This window comes from Mirounga angustirostris, unplaced genomic scaffold, assembly GCF_029215605.1.
Source record: "Mirounga angustirostris isolate CCGP_5_RB_7025 unplaced genomic scaffold, mMirAng1.0.hap1 SCAF_1, whole genome shotgun sequence".
Classification (NCBI taxonomy): Eukaryota; Metazoa; Chordata; class Mammalia; order Carnivora; family Phocidae; genus Mirounga; species Mirounga angustirostris.
Window position 1 is genome coordinate 14,057,262 of NW_026991709.1, and position 12,829 is coordinate 14,070,090.

The window sequence follows — 12,829 nt, forward strand, 5'->3', positions numbered from 1 at the left end:
TCCCAGGGTCCTGGGTTCAAGCCCCACACCGGGTTCCCAGCCCCGCGGGAAGCCTGCTTCTCCCTCTCCCACTCCCCTTGCTTGTGTTCCCTCTCTCGCTGTGTCTCTCTCTGTCAAATAAAGAAATAAATAATCTTAAAAGAAAAAAAGAGATAAGGGAGAGATGACTTCTCTCCACCACGCGAGGACACAGCAAGAAGGTGGCCATCTGCAAACCAGGAAGGGGGCTTTCCCCAAGCACCAAATCTTGTCACCTTAATCTCGGGCTTCCTCGCCTCCAGAACTGTGAGAAGTAATAAATAAATAAATTTCTATATTTTGTGTGGTAACTATAGTTAACGAAACTGTATTGTATATTTGAAAGATGCTAAGAGAAAAACTGGAACTGTGCGAAGGGCACAGTTTAGTTACTATACATATTAGTTATAGTAAGTAACTAAACTTACTCTAGTAATCCATAAAATATACATGTAGCAAATCATATTGCACACCTTAAACTAAAACAACATTATATGACAATCATATATCAATAAAACTAAGGGAAAAAGAATTTTATATAATTCTCACATGTCAGGAAATAGCCCTTTAATCTTCTCCATTCATTAAAACAATACGAAAACAACAAAAAAGGTCTCTTGTTTAAACCACCTAGAAAAAAAATAAGCTACCTCGTCTATATTTTGTTATATCTTAGCATGGACTAAATCATCACCAATTAGCTCTGCCTGCTTTTGAACCTGACATAAATGGGATCAGGTAGTATGCACTTTTTTTGTGGCCAGCTTCTTTCACTCCTAAATCTGTGAGATTCACCTCCTAGTAGTACATTATTTTTCTTGCTGTATTTTTTTAGTATGAATAATGCAAAATTTGTCTATCCGTTGGATGATGGGTCTTAAAACAAGCTGCGCAAGTGAGGGGATGGCTCTTACCATCACGCTACAAAGTGTCTGATGGGATCAGAGTTGTTGCTTGCCTGGGACAATTTATTCATTTATTCAACAAATACATATTGAACACCTACTCTGTGTATGAAGCCCCAGGCACTGTTCTATGTGCTGGAGGAGTGAAGGAAGTGCACGACAAAGTCCTTAGCTTCATGGAACTGACGTCATAGAGGGAAGGGATGGGTAGAGATGCTGAGCCTCATGTATGCCAAACCAGTCTTAGCGGCTGATGGGGACTGATGGAGACCACAGGAGGAGGGCTTCCCGGGGAAGGCTGACACTTTCTGGGATTAGTGTCATGCGGACTTCTTCGAGGGGAGACGGCCACCTCCCCAAAGTCAGGAGAGATACACCTGAAACCACACAGGGAGCACATTCTGAAGAGCCTTCTTCCTCCTTTCTTAGATGCAGACTGCAAAGGAGCCCAGCTCAAAAAGGAGCTGGAGTTTCCATCAGTCCTGGCAGAGTTTTGATCTGTTCTGTGTGCAGACAAGCTTAGCTCCCGGGGACAAGAACTGGAGGGAATTCCCAGGATTGTTTCAGATGGAGTCACAGGTCCAATCTATGCAAAGGTCAAAACAGAACACAGACAGGGGTTTGAAAATCAGGCTTCATGGTTTTTTTTTTAACTTCCCTATTTGTTATTTTTTATTCTGTTTCCTCATAGAAATTTTAACCAAAAAAGAAAAAAAAAAAAAAAAAAGCTCAGTTGCATTTGATTTCTGGGGCAGCAAGGAAGCGAGGTATAGTTCCACAGATACTCAGCATCTCACTGCTCATACCTGAGAGCTGAACGTGGGATGTGACCACTATGAAGGAGAGGGTCAAGTGGGCAGAATCCCTTGGGTCCTTCGGAAGAAGGAGTCAGTGGTGATGCCCAGACAGTGACCGGACTCAGCAGGTGGGAGCCCCCCCACCCAGCCACCCTGCCGTGCTCTGTGGGACACTTTCACTTGGGCGTTCCTGCAATTCTGGAAGAGGCCAGCCCTTCCTCCCAGGGAAGCACATGATAGCTTAATGTGCATGCAGGTATCTTCTGGTGTTACCAAGGAGACATGTAATTAGAAAATCTTAACACATCAGCAGTACTCAAACCTGAGAAGCTTTGAAAATACGTTGATGCTGGGACCCACCTCTGACCTCAGAATTACAATCTCTGGGATGGCATCAGTGTATTTTTTTTTTTATGCTAGACTATGGGAAGCCCAGCTTTTATTCACTTTATATAAGTAGAGAAGCCCAGAGCTTTTGTCAATTTTTAAAATAGCCTAATGAAATGATCCATCCGCCTTCAAATAGGGTCTGAGACAGACTCAAATGCTACAATTCCTGATTTTGAACTGGACTCACAGTAACTAAAGCAATCACACTTACACACATGCTGGGCAGAATGACGGGTATAGTTCTCCACCTGAGATAAATATTTATAAAATCATATGTATTGATTAACAAAATGCTCTTTGGTGGTCAAAGAAAATCCTCTGAATTCTGAGGTGTCCATAGTAAGAAAAGATACACAAAGAGGGGGTTGGGTATTGGTGAGAGAGAAGTTTGGATCCATGCAGCTTTGTGGTTTAAACCCCATGGCTCATGATGGAACAGGTTAGTAAATTAAGAAGCATAGAATCTGGGGGCGCCTGGGTGGCTCAGTCGTTAAGCATCTGCCTTCGGCTCAGGTCATGATCCCAGGGTCCTGGATCGAGCCCCGCATCGGGCTCCCTGCTCGGCGGGAAGCCTGCTTCTCCCTCTCCCACTCCCCCTGCTTGTGTTCCTTCTCTCGCTGTATCTCTCTCTGTCAAATAAATAAAATCTTTAAAAAAAAAAGAAGCATAGAATCTGGCTGTTTGGTTCTGTTTCTGTGTTTTCCATAAAAAGGATGTCCCCCCTGCAACCAGGGAGACCCTCCTAAAAGCCAAACAGCAGAGGAGATACCCAGACCAATAAATATTGAAGCCAGAGCGGATCCCTTCAGGCAAAGAGAATTGGTAAGTCTCACTCGGCAGACCACTATCTCAGGTGTCAACCTCACATCCAGTTGGAAAAATGAAAGCGTGGGCCCAATATTAACTATTATAACCCCTTTATGGACTAAAGCTCTAGGTAACAATATCTAATCTATTTCTTTTCTTTTTTTTTAAAGATTTTTATTTATTTATTTGACAGAGAGAGACACAGCGAGAGAGGGAACACAAGCAGGGGGAGTGGGAGAGGGAGAAGCAGGCTCCCTGCAGAGCAGGGAGCCCGATGCGGGACTCGATCCCAGGACCCTGGGATCTTGACCTGAGCTGAAGGCAGTCGCTTAACCAACTGAGCCACCCAGGCACCCTCTAATCTATTTCTAATTTGTTTCTTTATATAAACCTTTGCTTTAGAAAATAGGTGTTTGACATTCTCATCCAAGCAAACAGCTGTGTGCATGTGTTACAGGGTTTACAATAGCAGCAAATGTTAAAACAGATGAGAGAGAGAGGTTTGGAAAAGTTCAATAAACGATTCATACTAGAGAATTTTACCAGCAGTTAAAAAAAAATGGGGTACTGCTACCAGGACTGACTTCAGTTTATTTGGAAGCATTCAGGTGATTCTAATGTGCCCATAGAGCTGTGAACTACGGGACTCCATCAATCACAGGCAATACTCCTCTGGCTCTGGGTCTTGTAATTGGATTGAAAACTATTGGATCTAATTTAGCTTGGAATTTGAAAAGTCCATACATCTAATTAACATTTATTGAGCACCTATGATATAATAAGAGATTGGGGGAACGAGGCGGAGAAGCATAATTCTCGACCCACGAAGCTCACAATTTGGCAAAATGAATGCATGAAATGCCCCTGATATACACACCATATAGAATTTCTGTTCACGGAGAACCATTTTCTCTTCCTTCCCATGCACTTCCCGGGAAGGAACTCAGTATTTGAAACGGGAATAGGGAAGCAACACGCTACCTGAGGATGTTCAAGGATGTGAAATCTAAAAATCCTCGCATTGACTGAAATACAATTCACTTGAATTCGTTTTTGTGTATTTATTTTTTAAATTCACTAAATTAATGGAAGTTCAAATGTATAAAATTTAATCTATGTTAAGATACATTCATACTAAATTAAAATAAAGGGAAACCCACGGAGTCATCCCATTAGCTCATTTCTCTCTCTTCAGTCTGAAAAATGACTCAAGAAGGCAGCCAAACGCAGTGGGTCTACTTTGTCCAGACATAACCGTTGCTTCATGGGGTATTGGCCTCCGTTTCCCCCTGTTTTTATATGCATATCTAAGTAATACACAGATATAAATACATGCGTATTTAAAGGGAGTCATATTGTACCTTAGTATACTGTAGTCTGCTGAATTTCACCTACACATAATGAACAGCTCCCTGCGCCATTAAGCATCCTTTTTTTTTTTTTTTAGATTATTTATTTATTTATTTGAGACAGAAAGAATGAGATAGAGAGAGCATGAGAGGGAGGAGGGTCAGAGGGAGAAGCAGACCCCCCGCCGAGCAGGGAGCCCGATGCGGGACTCGATCCCGGGACTCCAGGATCACGACCTGAGCCGAAGGCAGTCGCCCAACCGACTGAGCCACCCAGGCGCCCTGGCAGCTTCTCTGTTAGGGGTTAATGACCAGGATTGGACCCCACCCCGGGACACAGTCTGGCGAATGCCAGTGTCTCCGGCTAGAAAATTCACTGATGGACTATAATGACAGAATGCTAGAATTACAAGGATCAAGACACTGTCCCTGCTTCTTTGAACAAGAACAAACGTAATGTTCTAGTATTTTCTCTGTGAGTTTTTGCCGTTGGTCAGGATGGTAAGAGAACCACTCGCTCTGCGTTAACCACCGCGGTCCCGCTTTTCGCCAGAGCGGCTTCGAAGGCACCACGTGTGCACGAGTGCCCCCTGCTGGACACCTGTCGGATGGTCTCAAGCTTTTCTTTCTCAGGGTCGACACCGAGGGGAGCCGAGTTTGCGGGAGCTGGGGGGAGGTGAGCGGAAGCAGGAATCTGTCCCAAGCTCGTTTCTTAGCTGAAGGGAGATCTGTGGCTTCTCACTTGGCTCTGGGCTCGGGTCAGTATCTTGAAAAGCATGCAGGGGATTTTAATGAGCCAGTAGAGCCGTGAACTACAGGTCTGTATCAATCATGGGCAAGAAAATCCTCTTCTCCTTGTCTGTCTTATAATTGGACTGAAATTTATTGGATCTAATTTACTTTGAAAATTCATACATCTGTCTGCAGTTCGGGCAGTGAAAAGCAAGCAGTAGGATGCTTTCTACCTTAATAAAGTGGTGAAGAATATAAAGTTGCCTGCTACGTATTGAACGGTTTTTTCATACTTAAGGATCTGCCGGAGTAAGGAGGATTTGGAAGGATCGAGTCCCACCTCTTTCATCTTCTCGGTCGCGGCGCCCCGCCTAGGTCCCGGGGTTGGCCGCGGGCACTTCCCCTGCAGCCCCGGAGAAGGCGCCTCTCTGGTGTCGCCTGGTGGTGGATCAGCGAAGTGCCGCGTCTTATTTAGAACCAGAGCCCCGTGCACGCGAAGGACCCTTAGAGGTCATCTTTTCTAACCCTCTCATTGTACAGATGAGGAACTGAGGCCCTGAACGGTGAAGTGGACTTCCCAGGCTTTTACATGTTAGTGATGAAGTATGTTTCGCAGGCTCATTCATGTTAGTAACTGGGGTCTAGCTGGGGGGTGGTGTGCAGGGATAGGAGAGAAGAGTCTTCAGAGGAGGTCAGCCTGAGCAAAGCTTGGAGATGAGAATCAGCTGATGATAGGCAGAGTTAGAACAGCTGCCAGTGCCACCTGCAAGGCCCCCGGGTGACTGTTGGTGCCACTACCTGAGCCTGAGCATCTGGAAACTTCTTTGAGCTTATAGACTTAAAAGTCCCTCAAGCTAAGTGTCTCCAAAACTGGACTTACCATTTCCACCCCTCCTTTTTCTTCCTCTATCATGTTTCATCCATCTCAGTCACTGGCATCACCTCCTGGGTTGAGCAAGCTGGACAACTAGTCACCCCTGTCATCTACATCCAATCCATCACAGAGCCCTTCTCTTGAACCCTCTACCTCTTGCTTCCTCTTGCCTTTGACTGGAGAAGCCTTGGTAGTGGACATCTGCCAACCATGGCTGCAGTATGATTCGAACATTCTGGTTGTAACTAGATAGTGTCCCCCCATGGCAGTCTTGTCCTGCCTTCTCAAGGTAGAATTTGGTACTCTTCCTTTCCCAGCGCTTGCCCACCTCCCTTCCAACCGGAAGGCAGACATGTGTCCCAGCTTTCACCAATTCAGGGCAAACTCAGCAGGTTGCAACATGAAAGTGAGCAATGCGATGGGGGCTGAGGATGGAGTTGGCTGTTCATCAAAGCTTGAGCATCCTTCAGGACATGATGGGAGGATTTGGGAGGAAGATGGGGCAGGGGGCACAGAAGGAACATGAAGAGAGAGGGGATGTTAGATGATTTGAGGGGGCTTAAATTTGGGGCCATGACCTAGTGTGACCCTAAGTGATGCATGGTGATAAATTACTCAGGTTGTCATTTGCTGACTTGTAAACATAGTTGCATTGTTGTAGAATGAGCTAGGACTCCAAGTAGAACTGATGAGCTATGGCATGGAAGTTCAGGAATGTGGGTGCTGAAGACCTGGGCAGGAGCAGAGTCTGGTTGGAAGCAGATCCTCACGTGTAAGACACTGAAGCAGACGCAGCGAGTGGTCATCATGTAAGTAGAATGGTTATTTTTTTCACCCCAAAACAAGGTATCGCCAAATTGGGCAAAATGGACAAATTGGACAAGAAGAAACAGATAAGCTGGGTTTCATCAACATTAAAAACTTTCATGCATCAAAAGATACCATTGGGGACACCTGGGTGGCTGTCGGTTAAGGGTCTGCTTTTGGCGCAGGTCATGATCCCAGAGTCCTGGGATCAAGTCCGAAATCAGGCTCCCTGCTCAGCAGGGAGTCTGCTTCTGCCCCTCCCCCTGTGCACACACTCTCTCTCTCTCTCTCTCAAATAAATAAATAAAATCTTAAAAAAAAGACACCATTGGGGAAGTGAAAAGACAACCCACAGAATGGGGGAGAATATTTGCAAATCATATATTTGATAAGTATTTAATATCCAGAATATAAATAAACACCAACAACTCAACAACAAAAAGACAACCCAGTTAAAAAAATGGGCAAAGGGCTTGAACAGACATCTCTCCAAGAAAGGTATACAGATGGCCAATTAGCACATGAAAAGATGCTCAACATCTTTAGTCATGGGGCAATGCAAGTCAAAACCGTAAAGAGATACTACTTCACACCCAGGATGGTGATAACAGAAAAAAAAAAAAAAAAAAAAACCAACCCAGAAAATAACAAGTGTTTGTGAGGATATAAATACATTGCAACTTGTATGTCGAGCATAGGAATGTAGAATGGTGAGGATGCTCTGGGGACTAACTTGGCAGCTCCTTAGAAAGTTAAGCATAGAATTACCGTATGACCCAGCAATGCCTCTGCTAGGAAGAATTGAAAACAGGGACTCAAACAGATGTACACTAATGTTCACAGCAGAATTATTCACAATAGTCCAAAGGCGGAAGCAACTCAAGTGTCCATCAGCAGATGAGTGGATAAGCGAAATTCAGGTACATACAATGGAATATTATTCAGTCATAAAAAGGAAAATGGTTTTGATACATGCAGCAACATGGATGAACCCCGAAAACAGAATGTTAAGTGAAATAAACCAGATGCAAAAGGACAAATATTGTACGATTCCACTATGTGAAAAATCCAGAACAGGCAAATTCATAAAGACAGGAGGATCAGGGATGGTGGTGGTGGTGGTGGGGCGTTGAGGAGAAGGGGAACAGGGAATTATTGTTTAATGGGTATGAAGTTTCTGTTCGAGGTGATGAAAGTATTTTGGAAATAGTGGTGATGGTTGCACAAAGCTGGCAATGTAATTAACGCACTTACACATGGTTAAAATGGTTTATGTTATGTATATTTTACCACAATACAAAAATGTAAACGAAATTATCTTGTTTTTTAAAAGAGTATAGATGTAAAAGTAGAAGAGCTAATACGCAGATGTTGGATGTGCAGTTTAATGAGAAGCTGTGCTGTGCTCAGAGATAAGCGTCCCACGCAGGGGGAGGCGCGAGGTTGCCATGCTTTCCCCGCCTGCTTTGTGCTTCATGCTCTCTCGTGGACTCCTTGGAAAAACCCTGAGAAAAGCTGTTCCCATGCTCATTTTCCAATTGGGAAAACAGACTGTTCGGTCTTGGCCCAAAGTTACCTATTTATACAAGCCCGGCTCTCAAATCTAAGTCTATCCTGCTCCAAAAGGAGCCCAGGTGGGGCGAGTGTGGCCTCACGGGGACCTCCTCGTATGTCCTGCCACTTCCAGTTCCTTTAGGATCGTGAGTCTAATCTTTGCTCCTGACATATTTCGGGGAAGTCGCTTCACCATAAGAGGATACATTTGAGCTGCTTTTAACTGGGGAAGGATAAATCCGGAGGAAGAACATTATCCAAGTCTGATTTCTCACTGGATTTGCTGGAACTCGGGACACTGTCCCTGAGTTGAGTTTGCTAGTTTGTGGGGTTCATTTTAGTGCACAATGGCAGGTTTAGTAAACTTTGAATGCAGTTCCTTTTCAATGTAGTAATTCATCCATCTTTGAAGTTCCGCGGACTTTGGTGAGAAAGAGAAGTCCCTGCGTTTCCTCCGTATGACCAGTAGAGGTCGCTCTTTCACTACGAATATTTTTTAAGACTCTCCGGCGAGTTCCAGAATATTGCTCGGGTCAAAAACTATCCTTCTTACTACCCTCGTTCTCTGTCTCCTTTTCCTTCCTTCTGTTCCTCCCTCCGCTTTTCCTTTTTTTAATTTCTCCCTTCTTTATTCCAGTCAGCGTAAGATACGACAGCAGGGGAGTGATGTTTTTGCTTAGCACGTTCTGGCAACATTCATTCACCGCTTGCCTGCTGAACACTACGATCCCCACTCATGACAAACTCCCCGAGTACAGACCAAATGGGACAGATAGTTAAACTTCCCCTTTACAGCTTTTACCAGATGGAAATGGACTTTCGTTTTTGTGTGTAGATAAAGTCTGGTCACCTAGCTGGGGTTCTGTGTTCCTTTTCCCATCTATTCATTTTCTGAGTCTTACCTGTCCTGGCCCCAGAGAGGACAATGCGAGTTGTTCAGAAAAATCCATTGTCAAATCTGGGAAGCACTGAGATTTTGACATTTGATAGTTAAAACTCATTTTCTGCACGGAGACTATATAGCTTTCCAGAAGTTCTCTTATTAAGCCATTGACAGGAACTTGAGGTTTTATTATTTTCTTGATTGATCACTAATAAGTTATTTCAGAAAAAAGTATTTCTTTTTAGTGTTTTCAACCAGGTTTTCGTCTTCTCTGTTCCGTATCTTCACCTGTGTTATTCGAGAGAGGTATCCACGGAAGGCTTTTAACTGGGAGAGTTAATCAAAATCAGATTTCACCAATTAGGAAAAAATTGATCAAATATATATTTTTAAAGATTTTATTTATTTATTTGATAGAGAGCACAAGCAGAGGGAGTGGCAGGGAGAGGGAGAAGCAGGCTCTCCGCTGAGCAGGGAGCCCGATGCGGGACTTGACCCCAGGACCCTGACCTGAGCTGAAGGCAGACGCTTAACCGACTGAGCCACCCAGGTGTCCCTGATCAAATATTTTAAAACAACTCTGTAGCCTGAGAGACATGGGAAACAGGTGTGTGTGTGATGAGGGGTGGGAAAGGTGTGTTGCCAAGTACAGATGTCTTCTCTATTTTAAATCACTTTGGTGTGGATAGAATTCTTTAAGTGTGGGGTGATTTAGACCCCCAAAGAAAGGGCGCCCGTCTGCAGAAGTGCCTCATCTCACAGCTTGGTTAGTGGTAAGTTTGACAGAACTTGGTGTTTGTGTCTTGGGCTCCACGGTTTTTAAGGACCTGAAATGTCCCTGGCTGGTAGGGAGGGCCATAACCTGCCCTGTTCTCATTTGTATTACCTCTGCTTTTCCTTCTCAGGCAGGCTATTCAAACTGGCGGGAGGAAGGTGACATGATCTTCCGCACTGAACTGGTTTCGACTGAATGTTCTGTTGCTTGTGTGACCTTGAGCCAGTTTCTTACTCTGTCCAGGTGTTGGCTCTCCTGGTCACAAAATAAGATGTAGAATTATGTTTATCTGCTAGGTGTTTCAAATGCCATTTTAGGATTCTTCCTGCTTTTAGTCTTTGAGCCTCTGATTTAAGATTTTATTTTTAAGTAATCTCTGCACCCAACATGGGGCTCGAATTATACAACCCTGAGATCAAGAGTCGCGTACTCTACCGACTGAGCCGGCTACGCACCTCCTCCCCCTTCCCCCCCGCCCCCCGCCCAGTTCTGATTTATTATTCCAGTTGTATTGGTCAAGGTTCTCTAGAGAAACAGAACTAACAGGATATGTGTGTGTGTCTGTGTGTGTATGTATATATGTTTACATATATATAAAATCTGACGAGATTTATTGTAAGGAATTGGCTCACGTGATGAAGGAGGCTGGGAAGTCCTATGAGCTGCTGTCTATAGGTTGGAGATCCAGGGAAGTCGGTGGTGTAATTCAGTCTGAGTCCGGAGGCTTGAGAACTAGGAGTGCCTGGGTCCAAGGTCAGGAGAAGGATGTCCAGCCCAAGCAGAGAGTGAATTTGCCCTTCCTTTGCCTCTGTGTTCAATACAGACCCTCAGAGGATTGAATGATGCCTACCTATGTGGGGGAGGGCCAACTACTTCACTCGGCTCACCAATACACGTGGTAATCAATTCTAGAAACACCCTCAGACACATCCAGAAATAGTGTTTTACCAGCTGTCTCTAGGTATCCCTTACCCATTCAGACTGACACATAAAATTAACCAGCACACCAAGCAACTGTCTCACATCACAGTAAAGGTAGAGATAATCAGTAATTACAATATTTGTATTTGTTTTTCTCTTGGTTCTGACAAACCCTCTGACACTACTCCGAGCCTTTATTTGGCCAGGAATAGGAAAAAGGGAAAGTGAACCAAGAAAATGAAGGACGAAGCCTTTAGAGCCCACCTTTCTGGGCTTCAGTCCCAACTCGGCCGCTTACTAGCTAAGAGGACAAGCTTTGGAAATGCTTTTTGTCACCATTTTCTCCTCTCAAAAGCTGGGATAAAAATAGTACCTGCCTCGTGGGATTGTTGAGAAGAGTAAATTATTTATTTATATTATATTATATTATATTATATTATATTATATTATATTATATTATTTATTTGAGAGAGAGAGAATGAGAGAGAACACATAAGAGGGGGGAGGGTCAGAGGGAGAAGCAGACTCCCTGCCGAGCAGGGAGCCCGATGTGGGACTCGATCCAGGGACTCCAGGATCATGACCTGAGCCAAAGGCAGCCGCCAACCAACTGAGCCACCCAGGCGCCCAAGAAGAGTAAATTATTTAAATATGTATGTTTGTGTCTAATAAATGACAGCTCTCACTATATTAATTATTGTTTCTGCCAACTTTCAGTTATGTTTTCTAGGAGATCAGCTTCATTCCTTTCCTCCTTGTGACCCACCGACAAATGTGAAGGGCACTGATTTTTGTGAAAAACACTGTCCCGGGGGGTGCCTGGGTGGCTTGGTTGTTAAGCGCCTGCCTTCGGCTCAGGTCATGATCCCGGCATCCTGGGATCAAGCCCCGCATCAGGCTCCCTGCTCGGCGGGAAGCCTGCTTCTCTCACTCCCCCTGCTTGTGTTCCTGCTCTCGCTCTTGCTATCTTTCTCTCTGTCAAATAAATAAATAAAATCTAAAAAGAAAGAAAGAAAGAAAAAGAAAGAAAAACACTGTCCTGGGCTCAGGTTCCTGCCCTCCTGGTATTTACCATCACATTGAAAGGTAAACCCAACATACCAGTAAAATCTAAATGGTTAGTCTGACAGGTGGTTGTTGGAGGAAGGTGCTTCAGAGGTCACAGGTCACATTTGGGGTCTCCCCTTGTGGTCTTTTTGCCGACACCCCTTCAGAGAGCAAGAACTGTCCTGTTGGTGTGAAGAAGGGCTGGGATAATCCAATACACCTGTATTATAGGCTGAAAACCACATGTCAAGATGGGGAAGGATCATTATAATATATGTATATAATATAATTATAATAGATATCATAATATATTACATAATATATATTATAAATATACATATGATAAAGGATTATTATCTGTGATATACAAATCAGTAAGAAGAAAAACTCAAAACAGAAAGAGGACAAAAGTTCCAACAGGTAATTCACAAAGGATGAAAGTTAAATGTGTAGCAAACATGAAACCTCACTAGGAATCAGAGTTTAAAGTTAATACCACAGAGAGATCATGTTTTGCACCATCAATGGAGCAAAAAAAAGAAGACAGATACCAGGCGTTGACAAGGGTCTGGAGAAATGGGAATTATCAGTTGTGACTGGGAGGATTCTGTCAATACAGTAACCTCAGAGAGAAATTCGTCACCACTTAGTGAAGCTAAAGATCCTCATGCTCTTGACCCAGTAATTCCACTTCTAGGCAGGAATAATATTTGATATATTTAACATCCCATGGGGAAAGCCACCCACCAATCAGAACCCACACCTTCTCCAATTAGAGTGGAGGCTTCTCATACCCAGCAGGTGCATGTGTGTTGCTGAAAACATGCTGAATATCAGCCCTGCTTCTAGCAAGATTCCTAGAAATGTCACACATTGGATAGGCAGGAGGAGAAGTGTATAAGAATGTTTATTGCAACATTGTTTGTAAAAAAAAAAGGTAATGACAAAGCAATCTAACTCTTCAGAAAAA